Source organism: Numida meleagris, chromosome 1 (genome assembly GCF_002078875.1).
Source record: "Numida meleagris isolate 19003 breed g44 Domestic line chromosome 1, NumMel1.0, whole genome shotgun sequence".
NCBI lineage: Eukaryota > Metazoa > Chordata > Aves > Galliformes > Numididae > Numida > Numida meleagris.
Genome location: NC_034409.1, coordinates 48,434,150 through 48,460,499, shown reverse-complemented (window position 1 = coordinate 48,460,499; position 26,350 = coordinate 48,434,150). Strand labels below are relative to the sequence as shown.

General features: G+C 41.7%; 1 protein-coding gene across 8 annotated transcripts in view; it reads right to left on the bottom strand.

The window, feature by feature from the left end:
• The window catches only part of CNOT4 (CCR4-NOT transcription complex subunit 4), a 75,711-nt gene extending 54,199 nt beyond the window's left edge, over window positions 1-21,512 (bottom strand). For 7 of the 8 annotated variants that reach the window (XM_021412694.1, XM_021413179.1, XM_021413007.1 and 4 more), the window contains exon 1: window positions 21,145-21,212. The gene's annotated coding sequence lies outside the window, so the exon portion shown is untranslated. Of the gene's footprint in view, window positions 1-21,144; window positions 21,213-21,367 lie in introns of those variants that run through there. The other variant, XM_021412834.1, reaches the window with a different exon arrangement.

The following is a 26,350-nucleotide window of genomic DNA, read 5'->3' as shown; positions in this document are numbered from 1 at the left end:
TTTTAATGACTCTGGTTACACTTGGTCAAACCACGATAAACACCTTCCAACCCCGATCTTTTTTTTTTTCCTCATTAAATAATCAGGCAACTTAGTAGTGATTTCTCTTCATGAATGTCACATTTTCTGACTATGCTGTGGTCTACAGCTACTTGTACAGACCAGACATATAATGCAAGCAACCACAACAAACAGCAACAGGAATTTCCACATATGGGTTTGATGTGAAAGTCAGCCATTACATTTTGTCTAGCCATTTCTTGACTGGGGTAGGGGAGAGCAAGAGAGAATCTAAAGGATCTCATGGTTCAAGTTGTTCCTTAGTTAGTATAGGAAGAACAAAGCTGCTTTTTTCCCCTCTTTAGAAGCATCAAGGCAAAGTTAACCAAGTTGCATTTTCATTTTTCAAGGAAAACTCAGTATGGGAAAAGCAGTGATATCGGGAAACCTGTAACAGAATCTTCATGTGCGAACTGCAATTTGCTGCTGCTATGCATTATGAAAAAATCTTGTTTGCATTAAACAGTTGTCTACAACCGGGATTTCTTACCTCCATTTATCAGAATGTAATCATAAAAGCCCCAGTGCGTTAATACATACAGCCTGAAAAAATGGCAAAAACTTTTTCCCTCAATACCTTTAGATTTTATCTGATACCTTTTCTAAATACAAGCTTGACTAAGGACAGATGAGGAGTGCAAATTTCTAATACCAAATATCATTAATGGTTCATCAGATTATTTTAAAATCAAACTCAAACAGAGTAAAAGATAAATCCTCTGACAAACACTAAGCAAAAGAGCAAGTTGTAGGCTGTTTTTAGAGGTGTTTTGCTTAAGAATTTGACCAGGCTTTTCTCTGCAAGTTTAGTAGAGAAGTTGTCTGCAGAGCCTGTGCTCAGTAGTACACACAGGACTGAAAGCAGCGCAGCTTTCAGCCCAGGAACCCATACTTAATTTTTTTTTGCCAGAGAGTTTACACAACGCTGTTTAACAAACAGCTGCTGTAGAAGGTTTTTAAGAGCAGCAACTGTCTGTAAAGACTTTTTAGAAGGAACTTTGTTTCCTTCAATTAAGGACAAGTGCGTGTTGTTGGTTAGAAAAGCGCTAACATATTTCCAAGAAAATAAGTACTTTAAACATCACTGCATCTCCTCCTACTAGGTTTACAAAAATCAGAGGTACACTTCGGCTTCCACCCGACATTAGGCACCCAAAGAAGCATCTGCTTATGAACAGTAACAGGTCAGATTCTCCAGCTGTGAGCAAGTGACGCAAAGCCAGAAGCTCTCAAGGTTTAGCCTGTAATCAAGCCCAATGGCCACGCAAGTCAGAGCCAGTCAGCAGGCAGACAGAACAAGAGAAACATCCAGCTATTTGTGGAGAGAAGTTACTCTCCACAAATGATTCTGAAGAATGTCACAGATCGTGGGACACGTAGAAATCAACAGCGCACTCGCACCCCATACTTGGGACAACTCATCCATTACCACATGTGTGAGGAAACAGAACAGTAACAAGTGTTACCAAGTGTATTGTAAGGAACAAAACTGATGCACTGGAAAAAAGGGCGCTGAGAGCATGTGAGACAGCATATGTGTCAAAGAGGAGACAAATGGAACGTGCATACGTTATCAAGCAGTAAGCAAAGAAATGCTTTAAACACAAGCAAAAGCATTTAAAACTGACAGGTGAAGTCAATATGGAAGTCCCAATATTCCACATGTCTGGTAAATTGTGAAAATCCTTGCCAAAGGTTGCCGGTAATAGAATTTAGAAGGCTAAAAAGTCATCACACAAATGACCATGGGTGGAAGAAGCTGTGTTGAGTGTGTAGCTTCAACACTATAGAACACAAAATACACTGCAAAGGAAGCTGCTGTTCCCAATGCTTCCTGAGCTGGAGAAGTAGAGACTTCGGGACCACCACCAGGAAGCAACACCATGCTTGCACCGATCTTGTATTCTTTCAGAGCATCCGCTACCAGTCACTAACCATGGCAAGACATTACACTAGGTAATTCTATGCTGATCAAGTACAGTAGTTCTTGAACACAGTATCGGTCTAATTTATTAGAAAGTTCCACATTCAGAAACACAAAAGGAAGGAAAGATCCTGTAATACGTACCAATGAGTTTGAGATGTTTTAGAAACCAAAATCCTTCCACATCTTTTTGATTTCACTTCCTATCTACAAGAGCTGACTAATGTTTTTATAAACTCACTTTCATGATTACTACAACTCAACAGACACAGTGATTCTGAGGCCAGACTCTACTCAGTGGTGCATAGTGATAAGACAAGGAGCAGTGGCCTAAAACTTGAACATAGAAAGTTCCATACAAACACGTGGAAGGACTTCTTTACGGTAAGGGTGACAGCACTGGAACAGGTTGCCCAGAGAGGTTGTGGAGCCGCCTTCTATGGAGATATTCAAGACCTGTCTGGATGCCTACCTGTGCGACCTATTGTAGGGAACCTGCTTTAGCAGGGGGTTGGATGAGATGATCTCTTGAGGTCTCTTCCAACTCCCTGCGATTAGATTTACAAGCAAAGCCTTGCTTCTTGACATAGCAGCATCTCCCATAACCACATTCAAGCACCTCAGATCTCCTTATCTACCACAAGAAGGCATAAACTGTAGTGGCAGCCACAACTGAAATCTTAAGTGCTTAAAGGAAAGAAGAAACAACTCATCCACAGTCCGTACATTTCATGGCCTCATATCGCCTGTTTAGAAGGGCCTTTTCTGATGTTTTTCATACAGATGGTGTCCCTTCTTATTAGCAAATAGTTCTTAACAGCGGAAAGTGCAGTGTTACCTGAAGAGTGACTGAAGTCAGTTCTGGAATCAAAGTACAGCAACATAATACACAGAACTCTGCAAAGAATTAGAGGTACTGCTGTTTCCCCCTTCACATCTCCAAACAAGAGAGGCTATATAAGCCTAGTCTGAACAGCCAACAGATGGGTCTCTGTTTCTCATCTGGTAACAAACATCACATATCAAGACTCCCACTAGGTGGAAAAAGATCGTCCTCACACATTTTCTGCAAAAGATAAACAGAGCAGAGTAAAATGTGGGTACACCTATGAAGTATTTCTTTCTAAAAAAGAAACTGGAAGGGTTTGCCTTGCAGTCTTCCCTCGAAGATTCCAGAGATCTGTCTTTGTAAATGGCAGTTTACATCATCCAAATTGACATGATTAAAGATTCCAAGATCAGGGAAGAGAGGGAAACCAAACAAAGAAAGTAACCAACCTCCTGCCCGCCAACAAATATATCCTAGCATACCATTATGCCTCCTCTGAAAGGCTATAGTACTTCTGAAAACCCTTGGCTCGATTATCACCACCCTTATTCACTCCCATGAGAAGAAGCACAGAAGAAACATAGCTGTCTGCCACTAGTAAATAATTTTTGTGCTGGGGGCCAGAGATACAGCCGAGACAGCTCAGACAAGGAAAGGAATTTTGCAGACTGCATCTTTATACTGGCTCCAAGTTTCCCCCCCGACACAACCAGAAAGCTTTGTTTATTGAGATCTGTTTCAGCACAAGACTGCACAGCTAGCACAGTGATAATCACCAAAAACTTAAAGTCAAAACAGTGCAAGTATGACAGACCTCACTAGGTTAAAGAAACAAGTCAGAATAGAGATTCAAAGGAAGTCTCAAACTACCAAGTCCAAAAAGACTTAAATCACAGAATCACAGGGGTTACAAGGGACCTCTAGAGATCATTTCATCCAACCCCCTGCTAAAGCAGGTTCCCTACAGTAGGTTACAGAAACACCTTAGTTCATTTATCAGCATGGCAAACCAACAGGAGCCTTCGAGTAGAACTTTTTTTCAAGATGCTGGTCATAGAAGACAGAACAGAACTCTAAGGGCTTTTCCTAGAGAAACTGAGCCCATATTAAAAAGAGGTGGGTCATCAAGAAATGAAGTTAAAAAAGCTGCAGGGATTTCTCCAAATAACTATTATTAGGCGCTTTACTCTGAAAGTCATTACCACTGAATTGCAATTTGAACAAGCAACATATTCCAAAACAGGCCTCACACTGCAAGCAGCCATATAGTCTATCACACACAACAAATAATTCTTAAATCCAGGAGATGCAGAACTAAAAAGCTGCCCCAACCAGACTTATTCTTTTAGCTGCACAGGCCAATTACAGAAGCTGCTCTGTACACAGCTATTCACCGCGGCCAGATCCACACACAAGACAACTGAACAGAATCCAGCGAGCATTAAAGCATCTTTTTCCCTTGCCACGATCCAATATTTTAGGTTTAGGATTGCTGACTCCAGTTTTCAGAGCTCAACTGTTTATGGCTATTTTTCTGACATCGTTTTATTTTCCTTAAGATGTTCCACACAGTAAGCTTCTGTTGTTTGAATTCTGGATGTAACTAAAGCATTATTGCACATATCCTAAAACTGTTTTCCAGAAATACAACCAACACTACCAGTGTAGAAGACCATTTGTAAATTCTGTTTTAAAACAGAAAATTGCTTGTATGTGTGCTTATTATATATACAGCCACATATACCTACTAATTGAGGTATCTGAAATATTAATATGCAAATAAACCCAAATAAGCTCAGCAGCGGCATTCCAGAAGAGAAATAATCTGCTCAATCTATTGTTTTAGTGTTCAGGATTTCTAGGGTCTTGGCATCAGGAGGCTGAGTGACAATGAACCAGAATGAGTTACAAATAGGTGTTTTTTACATTTACACTTACCATGGCTATAAATCACAGGGCAGCCAACACAGCCTGGAATCTAACATGCTGTATTTGTTTTTCAAGAGCAGTTAAGCACGGAGCTTATCTTGATGAGAAAAAAATCTCCAAAAATTAGTCTTAAAACCAGATACACCAATTGAAATATGCATGCAGAAATTAGAAAATAAAACAATGGGTGTTCATGCCTAGCCACTTTTGTACGGGCTACCATGTGATTACAAACCTGTAACAGCAACTTTACAGTGTTGTTTAGCCTTCATCTGCAAGGCGCTGACTAGCAATTAAATGTTTTAGAGGGCATCCAGAAAACTCTCATTAATGTTCCAACAGCAGAGGAGTGCTTTTGCTGCCTCCAATAAAGATGCCCAGTTTCAAAATAATCAGAAGTCACCACACCAAAGACATACTCCAGTTTTTAAAAAGATACTTCTCAAAACCATTTATCTAGTTAACAAAATAGTCCAAGAACACCTTCCCTTGAGGTCTGGGGGGTGGGAGGATCATGTTCACAGACATAGCACACAGGTTATCTGCTTCCTGGCAAGTTCTGTAGTCACCTCACTGGAACAGTCTACATACTCCAAGTCTTTAATATGTATCTGCATAAGGGCCAGATCCATAAAGTAACAAAGAGGATAAAATACTCTGTACGACACACAGCAGAAGAAAATGTTTGTCTGCTTTTCAAGCAAGAAAATTTGAATGTGAAAAGCAGTTTTTTTTCCCCTTAGGTACTACAGTAAAGAAAGGCTTGTAATCAGTATTGTGCACACGGAGAGATAAATCAGATGTTATCAAGAGTTTTATTTGATACTATAATGCACATAGAAAGAGACAGGTAGTTCAGACAACCTGTAAAGCATTAACATGGCAATGAAAATTCAGGGTGAATGAAGAGCAGCTTTAATTTTATGGGCTTTTCTTACTGCTTTCCTTCACTCTGTTTATTGAAACCTGTAGATGTATGCATGTCTCAACTACCTCATCGTTCCCAAATTTAGACTAGAACACCAGTCAGATAAATTCCCAGCTCTCATACTAGCAGCAAACCTTTGGAAATGGATGAAGCGCTCCTGCTGCTGCTGGCGTCAGCAACTCAGTTCCCAAACTCTGGAAGGAAATTCTCATTGGGTGGAGTAGGCAGCACGAAGAAGAAATCCAAAGTAAGAGAAACAGAAGAGTAACGTCCTCTCCCAGGAGAAAAAGTCTTGACAGCAGCAGAGACACTCTTCCCACTGCCCCCATTCCTTAGGATTACAGATTACAACAGCTGCCAGGCTCTCCTGCTGCTCCCCAAGACCAATCCTGCAAGAAGACCCAAGGTAAAGTACTACTGCCCAAAAGTTGCATTACAGTTTAGCTTTTTGATTTTCATAGGAAAACAGTTTCAGTGAAAGCCTGAAGAGTGTTCCAAACATTATTCAGTGAATATTAACAGCCACTGGGTATTTAATTCCTTGATTAAGACCACAGCACGTAAGATAAAAAAAGATATAACATTACTCAGAATCAAGGTTTACCACTTCAAATCACAAGTCACTTTGTTGTACTTGAACACAAACGTATTAATACCAAAAACAAAGCATGAGACCACAGCAGCCATTCCTGAACAGTGGGGCACGAGTCAAGGACAGTCACAAGAAGGGGTGAGAACGCACATATAGGAAAAGAAAACTCATCTTCCTCCTAGCTTTGAGCACCGCTGCAGAGTCCTGGGGCTGCCAAAGACTGAGAAGTCATATCCTTGTGTCTCACATATACTCCTATCCTACGCCAAAGCAGCCACCATGGTTTAAGGACATCAGCAAGGTTTGCAGGCTGAGGTGGTATCTTATTAAATCAACACATATAGTAAACAGGCATACTGGTTTTACAAAAAGATACCACCTCTGTATCCAAGCCTTGCACACCTGTAGTAATCCTCAGTGTCAATTTCAGCCAGCTTATAGCAAAGCATATTTTTGCACAGTGGGACAGGATGACAGAATACAATACTTCAAAAATTCAGTAATTATTGACTGCTATTAATTATAAATAGGCTCCTTAATATATTCAGCCCTTGATCCCAAATTCTGATGTCCTAAATTCTCACCGAAATTGAATACTTTATTAAATCCATTTAAAAATTCTCAATAAAAAGCAAAAAGAAGCACGGCTGTTTTGGAAGTTCAAGATCAACTATGGCTTTGCAGAGGAAGACAACGGCTACACCAATAGGGGAAGGAGCAAGAAGGGATTTTTTTATGATACTCTTGCAAGAGAACACATCACAAGTTACCCTTCACAGCCAAGTCTTTTCAGACAAGGGAGGAAAAGGACAATAGAGCTTTCTTCATACTATATCTGCGCAGTAAATTAAACATCCTGCAGCAGTTTAAAAGGGGATCAAAGATCTTTTAACTATCTATTACAGAATGATCACGTTGCATCTATAACATGCAGCATTATAGCTGCTGAACACCCCAGCCACACTTGCTTCCCATTTAGACACGTCTATAAAGCTTGCTCTTAGTCTTGCCCACAGTTCAACATGGATTTAAGGTATAAGTGGCAAAATCCATTACATATCTATATGTAAATGACGTCAAATATTTTAGATTCAACTGAAGTCAATCATTGCTAGAATTAATTCTCATAATGTATTTTACCCTAAAAATACATTAACTGACAAAATGAGTTTAAAGAAAAAGCTTAGAAGTTTACTTCTCACCATAAAATACATTGTTAAAGTCTGCTTCTCAACTTTTTTCCAACCTTTCCAGGTCATTTTGTCTTTCAGAATCATTCCCTTAGACTAATTACCTATAAAAGGACTACGATACAGAAGTGCTTATATGGCGTAAGTAGTTTCCCCCTACACACACTCTTCAAAAATAACACTTGAGCTAAGCACTACATTTGCATTTTTAAATGGAGAAACATTATTAACATTTTATTTTCAATATATCTAACAATAGTCAAAATAACAAATGTAATCCACTGATAAGTTACACAAGAGGCAAATGGCAACAACTCACAACAGAAAAGGTACTGCTGTGTTCCACATTTCCAAGAAAGTATTTACACATTTAGAGGAAGATCCTGTCCTTCATTTACTCTGCTTTGCTTACAGTAGAAAGCCAAAATTATGTCCTTTGCAGAACTTCAGTTCTCCAGCAGACACTGAAAGTTTAAGAACTCTGACCTTTTAGCTGGTGCCCAGATCTAGTTCAGGGTTAGTGGTGACCATGATATGTAAACTACTCATCATAACTGTCAGCTGCAGTCCAGATATCCAGTACACACAGTTCCCCAGTTTGCCCTTACCACACTAAGTTACCGGTTGTGTTGAAAAGTCACAAACCAGCGTGAACTTGAATAAACTACCTCCCCATTCCTCCAGGCCATAATTAAGGTACATCTGTATGATTATTTATGTTATTCTTGCCAAACTTATTTGATGGACAAAGAATCGAAGAATATTACTGAACATGCAAAAAGTTCAAGCACTATCTTTCTTCACAGCTTTCTTTAAAGGTATTGAATATTTTACAAATATCTGTATTAGTTCATTAGTCCATAATCAGTTTTCAATTCCAAGTGCCACTAAGCCAAAATAGTATGTAACAATTAGAAAAGGGAGAATTCTTGTTCAGTCTTCTTCTAAAGCAAATAAATAATTTTTCAGTACTTTGCTACTTGTATCCTTACACTTCCATCTAACAACAATTTCATCATAACAAAGGAATAGTTTAAAAGCTTTCCTAATTACACAAAGAAAATTCCCAAGAATGAAAAAAGAATACCTGTAAGGTCTAGAGTAACTAGTATAAAGGATACTATCCATAAGCACAGCGCAAAGAACAAGAGAATTACGTTTTGGGTGCTAGGACTAGATTTCCTTTCTCACTTGCATGCTCCCAGGGGACACTGGGGAAGTTATGAACCACTAGAGCTATGTTCAACAGCTAATTTTATATTTTATTTGTTGATCCATAACTGCCACTCACTAGCAAGCTACTTAAAGGACTTGGTTTAAGCAAAAAATTGAGACTTTAAATTCTGCTATAAGACAAATTACAGCATACTTGCAGTTTCAAGTAGATTTTGGATTATCTACAATAAAATTGTACTTCTTAACCAACGGAAGTGAAGCATGCTCACTTTCTCATGCTTTACCCAGTGAGACAACTACAAAAACCAGCATTTAGCCACAAACAGTGCTGTTACTACTCCTGAGGCTTCAAACAGAAATATTAGCTCAAAGGGTAAATGAAAAGAAAACCTTACAGGAGAGAAAAACAAAGCAGAGAAAACAACAGACACACAAGCTACCCATCTTCGGTCCCATCATCACTGCTTTTGTTGCATTCTCAGGCTTACTAAAGCTGCAGAGGGGCACAGGCTGCACCTGCAGTACCATGGACAGTGTATACAAAAGTTTCTTCATTTCTGAGAATTTAAGCACTGAACTACTGAATTTTTGAGATGATTGAAGCAATCAGCTCAAGCTTCTTGATTTTTTTTTTTTAAATAACACACTTATCCAGAGAAAGAAATTCAGCAGTTCTCTGTATTACACCCATAAGCTCCAGTGTTTATTTCAAGGAGTTCCCTGAAGTTTAAAAACTTTTTTGTGCTTCCACTCAACCCACATTATCAACATTAATGCTGTTAACATAGGCTCAGGACTGATACTCAGTTTCAAATGCCAGCACAGACAACTTCCTATTTATGAATTTGAGTTTTCATGCCTTTTCTGTTACAACATCATAGAATCATTCAGGCTGGAAAGAACCTAAAAGGCTCTCTGACTGACCTTCTGCTCAAAAGCATAGCCAGCAAGAACAGCCCAGGCTACTCAGGGCTTTATCTAGCTGGGTAACATAAGTAGCCAAAGATAGACACAGTAAATTCCTCCAGCAATCTCTTCCCACAGTTAACATCTTCACTGTGAAACATTATTCTTAAATCCAATTATTTTACTCAATCCTGCTGTCTCATGCCCACCCTGCCCTCCACATACTGTGAAGAGCCTGGCTCAGTATTCTCAACAGCGTGCCCACAGGTACCAGTGGTCACTATTAGTTCTCCCCTTACTGAAGCCCATTCTCCAGGCTGAATACCTCCCTTCATCTCTTCTCACCCAGTGTAAAAGGACACCAAACTGACTGGGTCACATTGATGGCTCTCCACTGAACCCGCTCCAGTCTGTCACCCTCTTATACTGTAATGCCTAAAATCAGCATTGATAAGAGTACCAGCAATAGTCAATACTGGTATTAAACAAATAACAGAATTTCAGCAAAACAGTTTTACTAGGTGTACACGAGAAGTTCAAGTCTCATGTAACAATATGAAGTTTGAATCAGGGTGGGTATTGCTTCATCTCTGCACTTTCCCAAAGACAACAGCAGGACCCAAGACATACCAATACCTGCCACACTACAAGCTGAAATGGGAGCTGCACACCACCTTCCTGAGGCTCACAACAATCCCTCACCAAGATACATCTCTACAGAAAGAGGGGGGTGGGGGGGGGGAGAGAGGGAGAATGAAGATTTCATACATAGTCTGCAGCTCTGTTTCTAACTAATTCTAGTTCATGGAAAAACTTTAAAAAGACCCACGCAAATGAACGACAGTTCTGCTGAGCAGAGCAGAATTTTTTTACAGTCAATACATATATATATTTGGATCTAGCAGGGCAAGTAAATAAGATCCACAGAAATTAAGCAAAAAAACTCTGCTATGTGTACTTTGAGGAAGTTTATTTTCTTTCAAAGAGAGAATAAGAATGCATTACTAGGGCTGCTATCTAAACCATCAGGTGATAAAGTGAAACAACAAAAGAGCCACAAGCACTCCAATGTTCTGGGAAGTCATAGTGCCCTACTGACAATTATAAGTTTTTTTATGTCAGTTTCCCAAATCTTCCATTCAGTCCAAAGTAATTGAGCAGGCTAATGGCAAGATACTTTGGGGCAGTATTAGCTATTTATATACAGACACTCTTGGGTGAAGCAAGTAAAATCAGAAATAGTTAGCTACTGAGAAATCCCATAACCAAGATGTCTTCCATCTCTTTTTCCTCAAAAGAATGATGAGAGATCTAAAGATAATAGAACAAACAGCAACGTTTCATTAAAAAATTAAATAAAAGTAACAGGAAATCTTCTCTGCATTTCTTAGGGAAGCCCCCCTTCCTTTCTTTCATTCCTAGCTGAAGGAGAGCAGACATGCTGAAGGCTATGGAGAGATCTGAGAGCAGCCTTTCAATATCTAACAGAGAGTTCTAAGAAAGAAAGGGATGGATTCTTTAGCAGGGTCTATTGTAACAGGACAAGGGGAAATGGTTTCAAACTAAAAGAGGAGAGATTTAGATTGAATATAAGGAAACTTTTTTTTTTAAAAACAATAAAGGTAGTAAAGCATCGGCACACATTGCCCAGAGAGGTGGTAGATGTCCCATCCCTGGAGACATCGAAGGTCAGGCTGGAGGGGCTCTGAGCTCCTTGATCAGCTGTTCATTGCAGGGGAGTTGGACCAGATGGCCTCTAAAGGTCCCTTCAAACTCAAACGATTGTATGATTCTATAACCGAGCAGGGTCTCTATTCCTTATCCAAAGAGTTTGTTCTCTTTTTCTCCCCTCAATTCCCCCAAGTAAGACCTTGCACTTGCTTGAAAATCATTCAGTATCCCTGAGCTACCAAGAATTGTACAGCAAAAGTAATAATGGGTCAGTGCCTTCAATCTTATTCTAAAACTTGAGAAACAGCACAACCATTGCTTCAGACACTGACTCACTTGGATCCTTATAGCCACGTGAGAGCAAAAGAAAGCAAACTTGACTTCTGCAGAAGTGACAATGTTTACCTTTTACCGCAGAGTAGCCAAGTCAGTTTGTTAACCAGGGGCAAAGGAACACTTAACAGCTTGGAAATACAATAATATTAGATGAATAGCTTGCCTATACTTTCACTTTAAACCTCAGGCAACACAGCAATGCATTATAAGGTGAACTTGTACAGCGCTTAAGGCAGAAAACAGAACACTAAAAATTAATGCCTTGATTCCTACAAACACTTAAGTAGTATCTAACTTCACGCAATGGAATTTATCTTTTAGCTGTAATGAGATTTAGAAGTGTGCTCAAATCACAGAACAAAGCCTGTATTTGCAACATCAGGTACAAAAAGTTATGCTAGAGAATCTTCTAATAAAGCATAAAGATTGTTGTTGCACAATGAAACAGTCTTAGCATGTAAAACCATCTGTTACAGTGAAACTATTAAGTTACAGAAGAAGTTTAACATACACAAGTCCATTTTTACTTTAAATGGACAAAATATCTACACTTAGGCACCTACATTCAGAACTCTTCTAGAGTGCGCAAGTAACTGAAGTATTAGCCCCTGTGGTTAGCAACAGCAAAGTAACAATAAAATGCACAATTAAAGCAATTCAACTTTTTTTGTTGTGTAAGCACATCTGGAAGGTAAAGTTGATTGCAAATATAGCGCTGTATCCAGATCTGTGACACTACTGAAACAAACCAAAGGTATAACTTCCACCTATTTCTTGATTTACAGTGAAAGCATCAAAGGATTGGTCTTCGCCAAAATCTGGAATTCTACAGTTTAATGTATAGAATTATATCTACTATCTCTTCGCAACTTAGAGGAATTAGTCGGATAGAATATAGGCACAATTAGCTAAAATGCAGTATCAAATAAAGCCAGTGACACATTTGTTCTACTAGCTGAAGAAAAACACTGACTCAGTTTGGTTTAACCATGGAAAATAAGAACACCGTGCTTAGGTCACTCTTGGGACAGACGACAGTAGGATGTTGCTTCAAGAGATTCACCGTCACAGCTCACGCAACAGCAAAGAGCATAAATGTTTATCATGTCATAGTCACATTCAAGCACATTTTGGGATTATTACTGTTTTTTAAGAGAATGTTTTAAGTTTTACTTGGTAGGGAAAAGAACACAGAAGATATCCCACGTAGAACTGGAAGCATATCAGGAACTCAAACAGAACAACTGCTCACTAAAAAGTTTGTCCTCCCTGCTCACTTTTGACTGGGTTGTAGTTCAGAACCTTACATCTCCTGAAGACACTGCTGGGGCAAAAAGGAGAAATACTAGCAATTCCAGAGTGAAATCTACTTCAGAAGTAGCCACTCTGTTCCTAGCTTCTCTACCAATTTAGCATACGTTGTAGTTTTCTATAAAATATACCTTTTAGAAAGTGAGATATTATACTTAATTCAGCATTTCTTTACCTAACAAGACTGTCACTGCAACAAAAAACAATGCAGAGCAGATCTCTGATACACATGCCTAGGCATTTGAGACAACAAGTCCCAGAAATTATTAATTATCATTCAAATTATCATTCACTTTTACCAGAGAGAATTAAGGATAAGAAATTTTAAGACAGTATACAAATGAAGATAAAGACTGAAACTACAATCAGAAGACAGTCTGGTAAGTTACATTACAAAGAACTAAGTTCAATTCCTTTTGGCAGAAATTCGGTATAACTTGGAATAATTTGGAATTTTTATTCTAATTAAAAATGGGAGTTTAAAGACACCTGATAACAACATTGCATCAATGCCTCCAAGAGAAGGCTGCATCTCCAACAGGATAAATACTAGCGAGCTTCAAGAATTCACAAGTTTACAATAAGAAGGTATAAGCACTTGCAAGTAGTCTAAAACTGATTAAAATAAGTTGTAGCTTATACGTTGGCTTGTATTTGCAAAAAAAAGAATTATATTTCAGAAAGCAAACCAAACTTCATATATTCAACCTAGCGGCAGGGTAAACTTCAGAGGATGGAAGAATCTTCCTATCACTCTCATTCCACACAACTGCTATATATCCAGAGCGATGATAGCTTTGTGTAGTACTCTCTCAAGATCATAAATCCTGCCTCCCACATGTCTAGTACATGAGCTACAATCTTCTACTGTACAGGGAAATACATATCTGTTACTAAACAACAATGTTGAGGAAGATCAGGACCTGCATTCAGGGAAGTATCTTTAACTCAATGGGGAAGAGTATATAATTGCTTGAAGATAACCTTTATGCTGTAGTAAACAAATTCTAGAGATAGTCACCTACAAAACAGTTGTCTTAAAAAAAAGAAGGGAGAATATTAAGAAGTATCCTAGGGACATCATTCTCCAGATTGTTATCCAAAAAGGCTGGGCAAAAAAGGAAAAAAAAAATGCATTCTAAAAAGAAACACTCAAAAACAGAGCACCAACTTCCACAAACTTCAGTGGAGTGTAGAGTACTGTTTTTTAGATAAATTCCTTCTACTAATCTATGTGGAACTGCTTTCATTCAGACAGGTGAATTTAAGAAGTCACTAGATACGTACAAAACACTGAACTCAATCTCCAAAAAAAAAAAATCTGCCAGACTATGACAAATACGCTATAAAAAGCACAGAAGCTCAAGTGCACTGCAAATGCACTTGCCCAGCATATTCTTTAAGTGCTGTGGCTTTACTTCACAGGTTTTATTTGCTTCCTCCCATGCTAACAGATAGCTCTGAATTCTTACTGAGCAAAAGCAGCTGAACGCAGTACCTTCAGAAGTTTACACCCATGTGAGACATAAACTAACCAGAATACATACAAGATTCAAATAACTGCCTTAAGAGAAATCTAATAGCCACACTTTTATTTTTTTAAAGGAAAAATATACAAGAGGAATACAACGTTAAGGAGGCCTCACCAACATTTACATTGTTATCAGAGGATGCTCTCTAATATCTAGCTTTCTATTTAGTAAAATAAAACATACAGTGGCACTGAGTCCTTCTCCTTCCTTGCATTTCCATGTAATAGCGTAGTTCCTTAGTCCATCATCAATCCTAGGAAAACACAATACTATCAGAAGATGCTGCACTGCACCTCTATGGAAGAGGTCTTCAAGCTTGCAGAGGTATATTCTCACTGGAATAGAAAAAGCAGCTGGTTGTTCCACTCAACCAATAATAAGGGGCTCATTTGTTAAGCATGGTTGATGACAGTACTGTAAACACCAAAAGGAACCTGCCTCTCACCTCTTCATACCAATTTACATTTATGTGAAAAATTCTGGTTCACCTCTACACGCTAGGGTGAGATGTGTGAGCGTGCGCACACACAAAATTTAAACGGACAATCAGTAAGGACAGAATAAGGACTTAAATTCCAAATGTCCGTTTTCTTGTTCTTCACTTCGATTACATTCTGTATAACAAAGCCAAAGAAACAAAAGCATTGCCACTGTGGGCCTCTTTCTGATGATGGCTGCTTTCCTTTTGGCCAGTGAACTTGAGAGCAGTTTGCTGGTGGCCCAGAAAAAGACACTGCTGTCTACAGAATCATTTCAAAGCAGTTTCCAACTGAGGTAAGGTGTTTTCTTAACACTGTCAAGGAGTCATATGGTCACACAACGCAGCTGGTTCTTACCAAGTTTCACTGTGCTATGTATTTATATAGTAGTAACCAGAGCAATAGTTCTTGTACAAGGTATGCAACTGCCCCACCCCCAGGGAATCACGAGCCTGGAAGGTTAAATCAAAATGAGACCATGAGCAAAAAGAAATTAATGGCTTTAAGAGGGCTCAATTAGAGCAGGAAGCCACTACAACTGGTGTGAACAAAAGAATGGACCTACCTCAAAGCATGCTTGCAGTTCTAACTACTATTTGAGGTAAAAGAACCTGTAAACAAGCCGGAAGATGACTACCTATGTGCAGAAGACAGCCCTGATGATTATGAAGCTGGCATTCCCTTAAATTTCCCAGCTATACTTTCTTATTTTCAACATACACTAACAGTTATGTTAAAGAAAGCCACCAGTGATCATCATCCTCTATTTTCAGGCTTACCACCTTGTGCTCTAGAACCAGTTCGCCAATAACTGAAACCACAACATTAATACATTAAGTATACACTTCACTAATGAAAGTATTAGCAAGGAAGCTTTAAGAGATGAGAAGCAGCTATAACTTCTCAAACATGGTTCCTCAGTTACAACTTCCTTGACCCTTAACTTAAGATGATGTAGAAGGAAAGCCTACTGTCTTCAGAAGAGGGACTGAACTTGCTAAACAAGCAACAGAAGCACATGCAAGGGCACTGCTTCAGAGGAGCAGCAGTTGCACGGTAAATGGCGAAAAGATTAAGTCACAAGACAAATTGGATTAATGTTATTGGGTCCCTCTCATTTCGACTAGTGCTTTTAACTGATTCCAGCAGTTTAGAGGCCCCTACATTTCATACTGATGGGGGAAATGCACTCATTAACTATAAGGCAAGATGACCTATAAAAACTGATTTTGACCTAGCAAGTTTTGGCCTTTCTTTTGATGCTAGTTCAGGAGCTCTCAGAGGACTTTTTTTTTTTTATAAATAAGACACTGAAGACAAATTCTAGATGTCATTAAAAGACAAAAAAGAATAAAGTCGTATGTAATGAAGCAGTAGCTGTTCAATACAGGGGGTACAGTTTCTATTTTTAAATTATCCAGCAGCCCAAGGTAACTTCTACCGATCACAGTGAAGCTTTAGGCCTTGAGCTGACAGGTACTTCTGTAGCCACCTATACCTGTCTTCATTCACTACATTTGTAGAGAATGTAGATGGAAGAAAGCAGTTGAGCACTTTCTCCACACATCTAGTGACTATCAGTATGTACTTCACTCCCACCCCCTCCTCTTTTTTTTTTTTTTAAATTTTTAATTTCTAGGATGGATTGCAAACCAGGAACTCTGAATGAGTCACCATGCTTACCTATCTGGCACATTACCTGCATCAAAACTTTTATCACTGAAACTCCCTCAGGTCAGCAATGCCAAAGCAGGTGTTTATATCATTGAATTGTCTCCTTCCATTCCTGCACTCAAATTGTTAAACATACGTATTTTAAAGGGGTTAGTTATTGTAACACGATTCGAAGTAATAAAATTACTTCAGCGGCAGATACAGCACTTCACAGTTCTATGACTCTTAGCGCCGGCACCCCTGCAAATTAAAATTAATACATATCATTCAAACAGGTTTCACATTAAATCTACAGTCACGACAGAAAGCTTAACATAAGCACAACATGTGTTTCTTGCAAGTCTCATCTGTTGAATTCACTGTTCTTAAAACAAATTGCTGCCAGCTTAGCGCTGTGGAAAAGTGAGAAGTTGGGCAAGTCTTCGTATGCCACATATTCTGCCCTACTACAAGCAAGATACCTGCCCTTTTAGTTGCCACTTCTCTGTAATAAGTTTTATATGACAGAAACTGTTTAAGGACATCCACACTGGGAAAGTAACTGCTCCTTCTGTTCAGGGTGGAAGAGATTAGAACTCAGTTGTCAGAACCAGAAGATTAGGCTGCAGTTCACCACAGAGGCCTACAAAAGTGGGCTGAAGTAGTAGCAGGAATGAAGCACCGTTTGAAAGCCGTAGTACTTTCTCACTTACTCCTGTCACTCCTACAAAGTTCCTGAGATTCTGCTCAGAATTCATTAGCAGAAATCCAATGTCAAGAACTGAAAGAAATGAAATTCATAGTGCTGCTAACTAGTACTTGCCCTCAGATACAAGATATAGCAACATTACCTTCCAGCAATAAAGGACTGCTGTGACAAGTAACAAACCTAAAGGAAGGACATAGTCCAGTGATCTGTGCTACACCAGGGAACTTCTCAGCTCACAACCAAAACTTTAATACTGCTGTTATTTTACATTAGATATTGCATTCAATTGAAATTTCACTTCACTGTAGCTATCCTGCATTCTTGAGAGAGCAGCAAGACTGAAGAAATGATGCTGAGATTGCAGGAGAAGGTCACTCACAGACAACTGAAGTTCTGCCATCTTCGTTTATAAGAAAGCAGATCTTGGTAGAAGCACGCAGTACTGCTCTGGAAACAAGCCCCAGCCCAGAGCTAAGCTCTGCTTCCACCAAATTCAGTGACCTGTTTGCTTGGCCTTTGTATCCATCTTTAAACTCACTGACTAGTAGACTCACTGAACCCATTACATTGACCTCAACCCCTTTCCCCAGTTTGAAAACCAGCAAGAGAGCGAGTAACTGATAAAAATACTCAAATGAGCGATTCACCTGTATGAGATTAATTCTATCATATCCTGCTCCAGAATACAGTGCAGAGCTTTTAAGATTCACAGAAAAGGGATGAGAAGGACTGTCATTCTCTGGCCTGTACTTTTGGAGTGTTTTTAGATGCATGCACATGCTGCAACACCTTGAGGAAAGATAACACGTATATAAACTACTTTGTAAATGCGTGTTCAAGGAAACACTCTAAGGCCCACTGAAATGAAAGACTGCCTACAAAAAAATACCATGGATTTGCCATGACCTCAGAACAGCCAGGGGAAGGAAAAAAAACAGTACCACACCTGCTCAAAAAAAGGACACCAAACCTAATCACCTGATTTAAGTGCTATGGGGAAATCACTATTTTAAACACCGATTATTTTCTCTAAGCTAGCGTAAGCAGTGTAATAAAAGCTAGCCAGAACCAGAAATCTGAACATGAATTCTGAATGTACACTAGAGAGACTGTTTAACACAATTCTGAAATAAGAAGTGTGAGTTTAAAGGGAATCTTCATCAAGAAGAATGCCATCTGACAAAACCAAACATACAATCAAAGTTTCTGATATGACACAGTAAAACCTAGTTTGATGAAAACACGCACCTAACAGATCTAAATAGTTTAACACAAGAACATAAGCACACTTTCATTCACAGAGGTTATACTCATACTGCCTGCTAGATACTTACATTGCCTTCCCGATTTGCTTACAGGCAGCACCAGAAGACCTGAGCCTACCTAACTTCAGCTTCCAACTCTGGTAAGTGTTTACAAATGTTAAACCATGTCTTGAAAGGTACCAATTCCTAGACTATTCTCCAAGAACTAGAAGAGGCCTGAATAGATGTCCAGTTATTCACCAAGTCTTGACTACTCTGTTCCCATGTGATGAAACAGGCCAAAGATACACACTAAAAAGCAAAGAAAGCGCCAAAATCCTAAAGGACCGAAACATTCAGTCGAAAGATCAGAAAAATGTAAATTAGGCAATCTTTGTACAGAGTTGTCGAAGGAATAATACTACACAAATGCAAGCGGGACAAACAGTGGTCTGTACAACCTAAGACACTATCCTCCGTATGAAAGTTCAGCAACCCTTGATGCTACTGGTCTTGCTGAGCAATTGATTTCCTTCCATGTGGTAAGGTCTAGTGACCAGTCTCACCTTACCTGGGCAATGAAGGCAGCCATCCAAGGCCTAAGAGGCCTTAGGCCAAGGCCAAACCAGCCACCGCTAAGATGTTTCGTAAGCACAGGTAACTGCTATCTGAGATAATCTCACTTTTTTCAAAGAGGTAAGCAAAATTTTGAGAGAGCTGCCAAAGTTAAGCCTTCAAGGCCTGTACTTAAGATCTTGGTCAGAGTAATCCCAAAATGTTTCACTTGCATACAGACTACCCTAACTTTCCTGAACAACTGCCATGAAGCGAAAAGAAAAAAGTAGAAAAAAAGGCACATACTTGCACACATTCTCTCCCCAAGTCCTTTAACCCCAGCCCTTTATTCAGAGGGCACTCTCTAGCAGCTCCTGAACTTTCTGAAGAAGGGGTACCAATGCGTTAACTGAGTGTTATTCTTGAAAGGCGCTCACCACCTTTTCTCTGGAAAAAGAGCAGCTGTTAGGATCATCCAAGAGTCACCATTAAAAAAAGTAAAAGAGGCACCTGAAGAAACAGCAAGTTCACAGCAGAGATCATTTTATCATTGTATTCCCCCTTTCCAAAACAATCTCTTCCCCTAGAATGAACTTTGGTTGCAATTCAGCCAAGTTCCACTGCCAAGCGTTTCTAAACACTTACATGTGTTCATCTTGCTTATGAGCTAGGAACTAACACAGAGTCCCAAGGGCTTAAGGTACAACTCAGTGAACTAGAGTATAGCCTAGGGTTCAGATATGTTAGAGAGATGCTAAGAAATCAGACACACATTTGAGTATTTGAATGCCTTCTGAAAACAATTCCTCTACTCAAACCAAACAGCTATTTTGTTCTCTGCTCTTTGTGAGACTGTATTTAACAAAAAGGGAAAAAAGCTACCAAGAAACAAACAGGAATACAGGGAGGACAGCAGCAGTTTCATTCCTCCGTGTACTCATCTGTCTGTACGAGTTTGTCTTCTGCTCATGTCAATCTTCACGTGAACACGAAGACAAAGTACAGGGATGCTCAAGCGGAGAGATCTTAAAACTAAAATGAAATGCAGAGAGTTAAAACCCAGCAAGTTAGAAATTGGTACAGGCTCGGTAAACATACCCTTGGCCAACAGTAACTTCTGAAACTTTTGGGCAGGAGTGAGCTAACATCTGCAGGCAGAGATCGTCCACAGCTTTAACCTGCTGAGGACTTACATTAACATATTTACATTAACATATGGTCCAAAGAGAACTTTCTGCTGCAAACGATGCGCTTGGTATTACCGTGCTGACACACATGTCTAAGCCGAAGCCAATTACATCCTTTCGGGTATAGTAAAGAAGCGTTTTGAGGTAATTATCCAGCATATACCCCCCCCCTCCCCCCCCGCTCCTGCACACACACACAGCCAGCAGCAGCTCGCTCAGATTGGCAGGCAGAGCTCTGACAGTCACTGGAAGTCGGCGCAGAGTCCGCACGCAGCCCTGTCATTTGCCTCTGCTGAGGCACAAAATGGAAAGAGCTCGCAGTGTTTTGCAAGTCGGAGACGGAAAGTTACATACCAATTATTCTACTAACAGACAAATCTCGGGAGGTTACACAGACGGTCCAAAATAACACGAAAAACAAGATGCTGCCATTTACCATGTTTGCCTCTCTTTCAAGGAACAGAAAAAAAAGTGCAAATCATAAGAACAAATGGAGCCCATAGCTCTGGGGAGGAGGAAGGAGAGGAGAGAGGAAATTTCCACGCAGCCCCGAAGTGAATCACGCCGCGATCCCCGCACCCGGCCTCCCCGCACGGCCGGCGGCAGCGGGGCGGGAGGCGGCGGGCGCCCGGCGGGGGAGGCCCGGCGCTCCGGGCGCAGCACCCGGCCCGGTCCCTGCCCCGCGCCCCGCGCCCCCGGCCCGGGAGGCACCACCCCGCGCCCTGCCCGCCCAGCCCGGGCCCTTCCGCGCGCCGCCCCGGCCCAGCGCGTCCCCCCGCCGCCAGGGCCGGGCCGGCCCGGGGGGGGTGGGCTGAGGCCTGCGCCGTCCCGGCGAAGCCTCGGCGCTCTGGTAGGCAGAGCGGCTCAGCTCCCCCCCCTCCTCCTCGCCTCTCCCTCCTTCCTTCCCCGGCCCGGCCTTCGGCTCGCACTCACCCGCCTTCCTCGTCCCTGCCCGGCCCGCGGAGCGTGTGCGCGGCTCTCCCTGCGCGGCGCTGCCCGGCGGCGGCGGCCGGGCCGGCGGGGGCGGGCGGTGGGTGAGCGTGCGGGGAAGGAGGAGAGGGGAGAAGGAGGAGGAGGAGAAGGGTGGGGAGGGAAAGCGAGAGGAGGCGAGGAGAAACGCGGGGAAGAAACCGCAGCGGCGCTCCCGGGGCGGGACCTGTGACGGCGGCCGGCCGTGCGCTCAGGCGGCTGCTCCGACGACCTTTAGGCGAGAGACGGGAAATCTCCGAGCTCGGGGCGCTCCGCTGCCAGCCCGGCCACCATCTTACATTAGGGAGACTTGCCCTGGACGCCTCCTCCGTGCGCTTGCGCCGCCGACAGTGGGCGGGGAGCAACGGCGGGGGGCGGCCGCGGGGACGGGGCGTGACGGCATCGGGCGCGACGGCGCGGGGCGCGACGGGACTTGTAGGCGGCTGAGCCGGGACGCGAGGGGACGCTTCGCTGCCGCCGCCGCCGCCGCCGCCGCCCACGGGGAGTGTCGGAGACCCCCGACCCGCAACTGTGTCACGTCCCCCCGCTCCTCCGTGAGGACGTCGGCACTGGGCCGGCCGGTGCTGACGGATATCTCTGGCCCGTTGCCCGCCCGAAGCAGAAAGCAGCGGCACGGGAACTGGCGTGTGCTTGGTTTCCTCTCTCCACTTGCAAAATCCAGGGAAACTGTGTTTTCGTGTGTAGCGGCCGTGAGTAACTTTGACCGAAGCACCTTCCTTCCTGCCAGTTCTGAAGGAAGGAATCATCTCTCCCCTGCCTTTCGTCTCCGTGCTGTCGGAAACTCGTACGGGCTTCGTTACTTCAGCCATTGCTAGGGGAGGGGTGTTCGTGCCGGAGCAGCTGTCACACAGCATGCTGGTATGGCTGCTTTGTTTAGTGACATGATGATGTTCTTCACCTTCCCTCGGTTTGCTCAGCCCAGAGCAGAGGAGCTGAGGGGAGGCCTCATGGCGGCTGCAGCTCCTCACAGGGAGCGGAGGGGCAGCGCTGAGCTCTGCTCTATGGGGACAGCGACAGGGCCCGAGGGAACGGCATGGAGCTGTGTCAGGGGAGGGGCAGCTGGGGGTTAGGGACAGGTTCTGCACCAGAGGGCGGTGGGCATGGAACAGGCTGCTCAGGGCAGAGGTCACAGCCCTGAGGTGCTGGAGTTCAGGGAGCGTTTGACATGACTCTCAGACATAAGGTCTGATTTTTGCGTGGTGGTGTGTGCAGCCAGGAGTTGGACTCGAGCATCCTTATGTGTCCCTTCTAACGCGGGATATTCTGTGATTCACGGTTGTATCTCAAGGTGCTGAACAGCCCTGAGCCATATGCTCCACTAGCAGTAAAGTGCCTCATGTTGACATGGCTTGTTCTTCCTGAGACAAGCTAACGTTACCTCATGCGTGTAACTTTTTCTACTGATATAAGTATATCTGTACCAGGAAAGCTCAATGAATTAACTTTACTACTTCTGGCTACAGATCGCATAAAAATAAATAGTTTTCATTAGTAGTCGTGACATATGTAACACAAATGTAGTGCTCTTTGGGAAACAAAGCACACAGTGAAATTGAAACAGCTATACTATGCGAGAAAATCCTTCTTTGCTTATATATCCAACTGGAACACATACATCATATATAGAGCTACATAATAATCAAATTCAAGTACGTATATATAAAAATAATATCCATGTGAAAAAGTGTATATTTTGCATGTTTCTGTGTCAAGCTCTATATAAACGATTAGGTTCCATAAGTGCCTATTATGTAAGTAGCTTACATAAATAATGTAATTGGTGACACATCTAATACCTGGCAATGTGTTCTGTGGAATAAAAGTAAGTACTTTGACTCTAAATATACATTAAAAGAATATGTCTAAAAACTGCAATTCATGGATCAGAGTTAAAACTGTCTATGTTTTTTTTAAATCCACTATTGAGGGGACTTTCCCTTCCTAAGCGGCTGTTCGTATTCCTTTGCTTGAGCCCCATATGAACACAGATTTCAGGACCATCCAATAATAATCTGAAAAACCCCTTCACGGGTGAAGATTGCTTCGAGTGACATTCCTGGAGGTTACCCATGGCCCTACTTTAATTTGCTGAGAATAATTCAGGAGGCCACCTCATGGCCACTGTTAGATGTAAGATGTCCTTAAATTATTTTCTTGATTTTTAAGTAATTGTAACTGTTTTGATAGATTATCCGACATGGCCCCATTTTGACACCTTAGTTGCCTTCAGAAAGGTTTATTTTTCATTTTTGAATGTTTCAGTTTTGAATAGGTCTGGTAAGACTTTCTAAGAAATCATTTCCATATCTACAAGGAAAACTTTTCAGAGTACATTTTCTTGGAAATAACCAATGTATATCAGCTAGAGTAAAAATGTGGATCCAAATGATGTATTTTTTGGTTTGCCCTCCATTTCCCCATGCATGCACCGTGCTCTCCATTCATTCACACTGTGTAGCAGAACTGCCATGTTGCACAGTCAGTGCTGTGTAGACTGCATACAGGAGCCAACTAGATTCTGCAGTTTGGGGTGAAACCAAGCTGTTTTCATGATCCCTCTGTTAATCAATGCCACTTCTAATGGCAGCTGAGCTGCATGGAGGAAACATGGTAGAACTCCACCTGCCCTTAATACAAACAGGTCAGTGATACAGCAGAGCATCTTGGGAAGAGACGTGGTTGTGGCCTTCCGATCCTGGCAGAAAAAAAAAAAGGTAGAAACAGAGTAATTCTTCTCCGTGCCTAGTCTGGATGAGGAGTACTTATGCTAGGACTTCAAGATGGTAAAGGCTGCAAAGCATCTGCTCTGGCTGCCATCTGAATAGTCAGCTGGATAGGTGCTGCTCGCTGGAATGATCCTGGTCTGTCAGAATTCTGGAAATACAGACCACGTGTGACCTTCAAGCATGCTAGGACTGAGAAAATCCCTCAACGTTTGGAAAGCTGATGTTGCTGAGTTATGCTGGAAGCCGTGGTTGGATGGGGGCACCTGTTTAATGCTGCAGGTTTCATAAACAGAAAAAAAAGATGTTTTTCAAGCTTCTGCAGAGTCTCATAGATTACAGTGGAAAGTTCATGAATTATACAGAATGATACACAGTAGTTGATGACAGGATTTTTAGAAATTCAGGCTTCTTTTCTGCATTAAAAATAAGAATTTCTCCCTGGACTGCTGTGAATGTTAACAGTTGCCGTTCCTCTTGTCACTCTGGGAGACCTAGACATAGTTCTGCTTCTCTGGCCAGTGATGCCTTTTACTGGGCAAATGTGCTGGAGAAAGGAACTGGATGACTGTTCCAAGTAACTGCAGAATAATGAAGGGCTTTGTTGGAAAATTGAAGGTCAGGTGGAGGAGCATTGCAGACACTGATCAATATTTGCTGCAAGTGACAGATGTTCACCATGTCTTGCTCAAAATCTAGGAGAGAAGGAGGAAGTGTCCAAACTGCTCAGGGAAACAGGATGAGGGATTTTGTTCTGCTCTTCCTTAAGTGAGAGAATGTAGAGATGAAAAATGAATGTGTTGTAGCCAAAGATATGAAAGAGAAGCATCTTTGTAACTGTTTTTTTTGTTAAGAACTTTTGTTATTAGGGGAAGGTGAGAACTTTGGGATGCCTCTGCCCATTTTTTCACGATGACCTTTACTTACACAGCTTAACTCCAGCAGGACACACCTTAAGTGCTAAGTACACTTATCTTTGGAAAGGATAGCAGAAATGACTCCCGCATTCAGGAAAGAACATAGAGATCCTTGGGGACCTACAGGAAGTAACTGCTACTCTTATTAACCTTGGTATGCACTTGAGGTACTGGTATGAATATAACATCCAAATATTTTTCAGAGGTTTTTTTCCTTCTGCATAATTTCCAGCAAATTTCCCTGTGTGTTGCATTCCTTGTCCCAGCCTCCTGTGAAGCTAGATACTTGCATGCAAGTTAAAACAAATTGTCACAAGCATCCTTCCAGCTCCTTTAGTGCCTTCTGCTTCCTGTGCTAGAAGCCATTCACAGGATTCATGGACAACTCCTTCCTATTCTCTATTTTGAAACATTTTTTCATGCATCAAGCAGCTTGCAGGGCTCATGTTCGTCATCATTATGGTGTCTTGGTTGCCAAAGACAAATTGCAAATATTTGTCATTTCTACACAGAACACAGTGCCAATGATAATAGGTTTCTTTTTTCTCTCAAATTTGGGATGTCATTACCATCTGCTTCTTCAGCCTGGGCTTCCCTAGGAAATTGATGTTCCCAGGGAAGCCAGTGGTGTTTAACTAAGTAGGATGCCTCCCACTTCACATCTCCTTTCTATAGAAAGCCTGTGCTGGTGCAGGAATGGGAAGGAGAGAAGAAGATCCAGGATTGGTGACAGCTGACCAGCAATAGGATTCAAGCTTGAAGTTCTATGTGCATGTTGGTGGGGATGTTACCTTGAAGTGTGTTTCCAAGAGATGAAGAAAAAGTCCTACCAAAAAAGGCAATGAATAGATCAGAAAGGAATGCAGCATTGCATAGAACGGTACTGAAATGTATTCAACTGCAGGAGTAAATGAGAGATATCATACTGACAAGCAAGAAGGTAAAATTGCTCTGCTCTATGTGATAGTGAAATAGTAAAATAGTAAAATGGAATGCAGTCTTTGCATTAACGTATCTGATAGCACGTGCAGGTCAGAACCATGTGCACGAGAAAGAAACAGACTTTAGAACAACTGGCCCAAATCCAAGAATTTTATATTGCTAAAGATTTGATTGTAAGTGTCTCATAATCTCAGCATTTTGAAATGTTTAATTTTGGTAATTTGTCTCATAAAATGTGAAAGGAGCTAAGAGCGCAGTGTGCGGAACATAGCATGAGCCAAAACAATTCTGCTCTTGCCTTTTCTCTTTCTACTTCCACCGTTAACAGCAAGCATGCCCTGCAATCCATGCTCCCTTTAACTCCTGCAGGGCCTCCGTTCTGTTTACACGACAGGGAGAGCAGCAGCCAAGCAGCGCGAGGTGAGGACGTGGGTTGGGTTCTCATTTGTGGAAGACCACAGAGACCACGCTGGGGAAGGCAGTGCCAGGCTGGTGGAGAGTGGCTTGTGGTTCCCGCAGCTCATTTCCACTGTCACTGATGGGATCCAGATATTGCCTGGGTTAGAG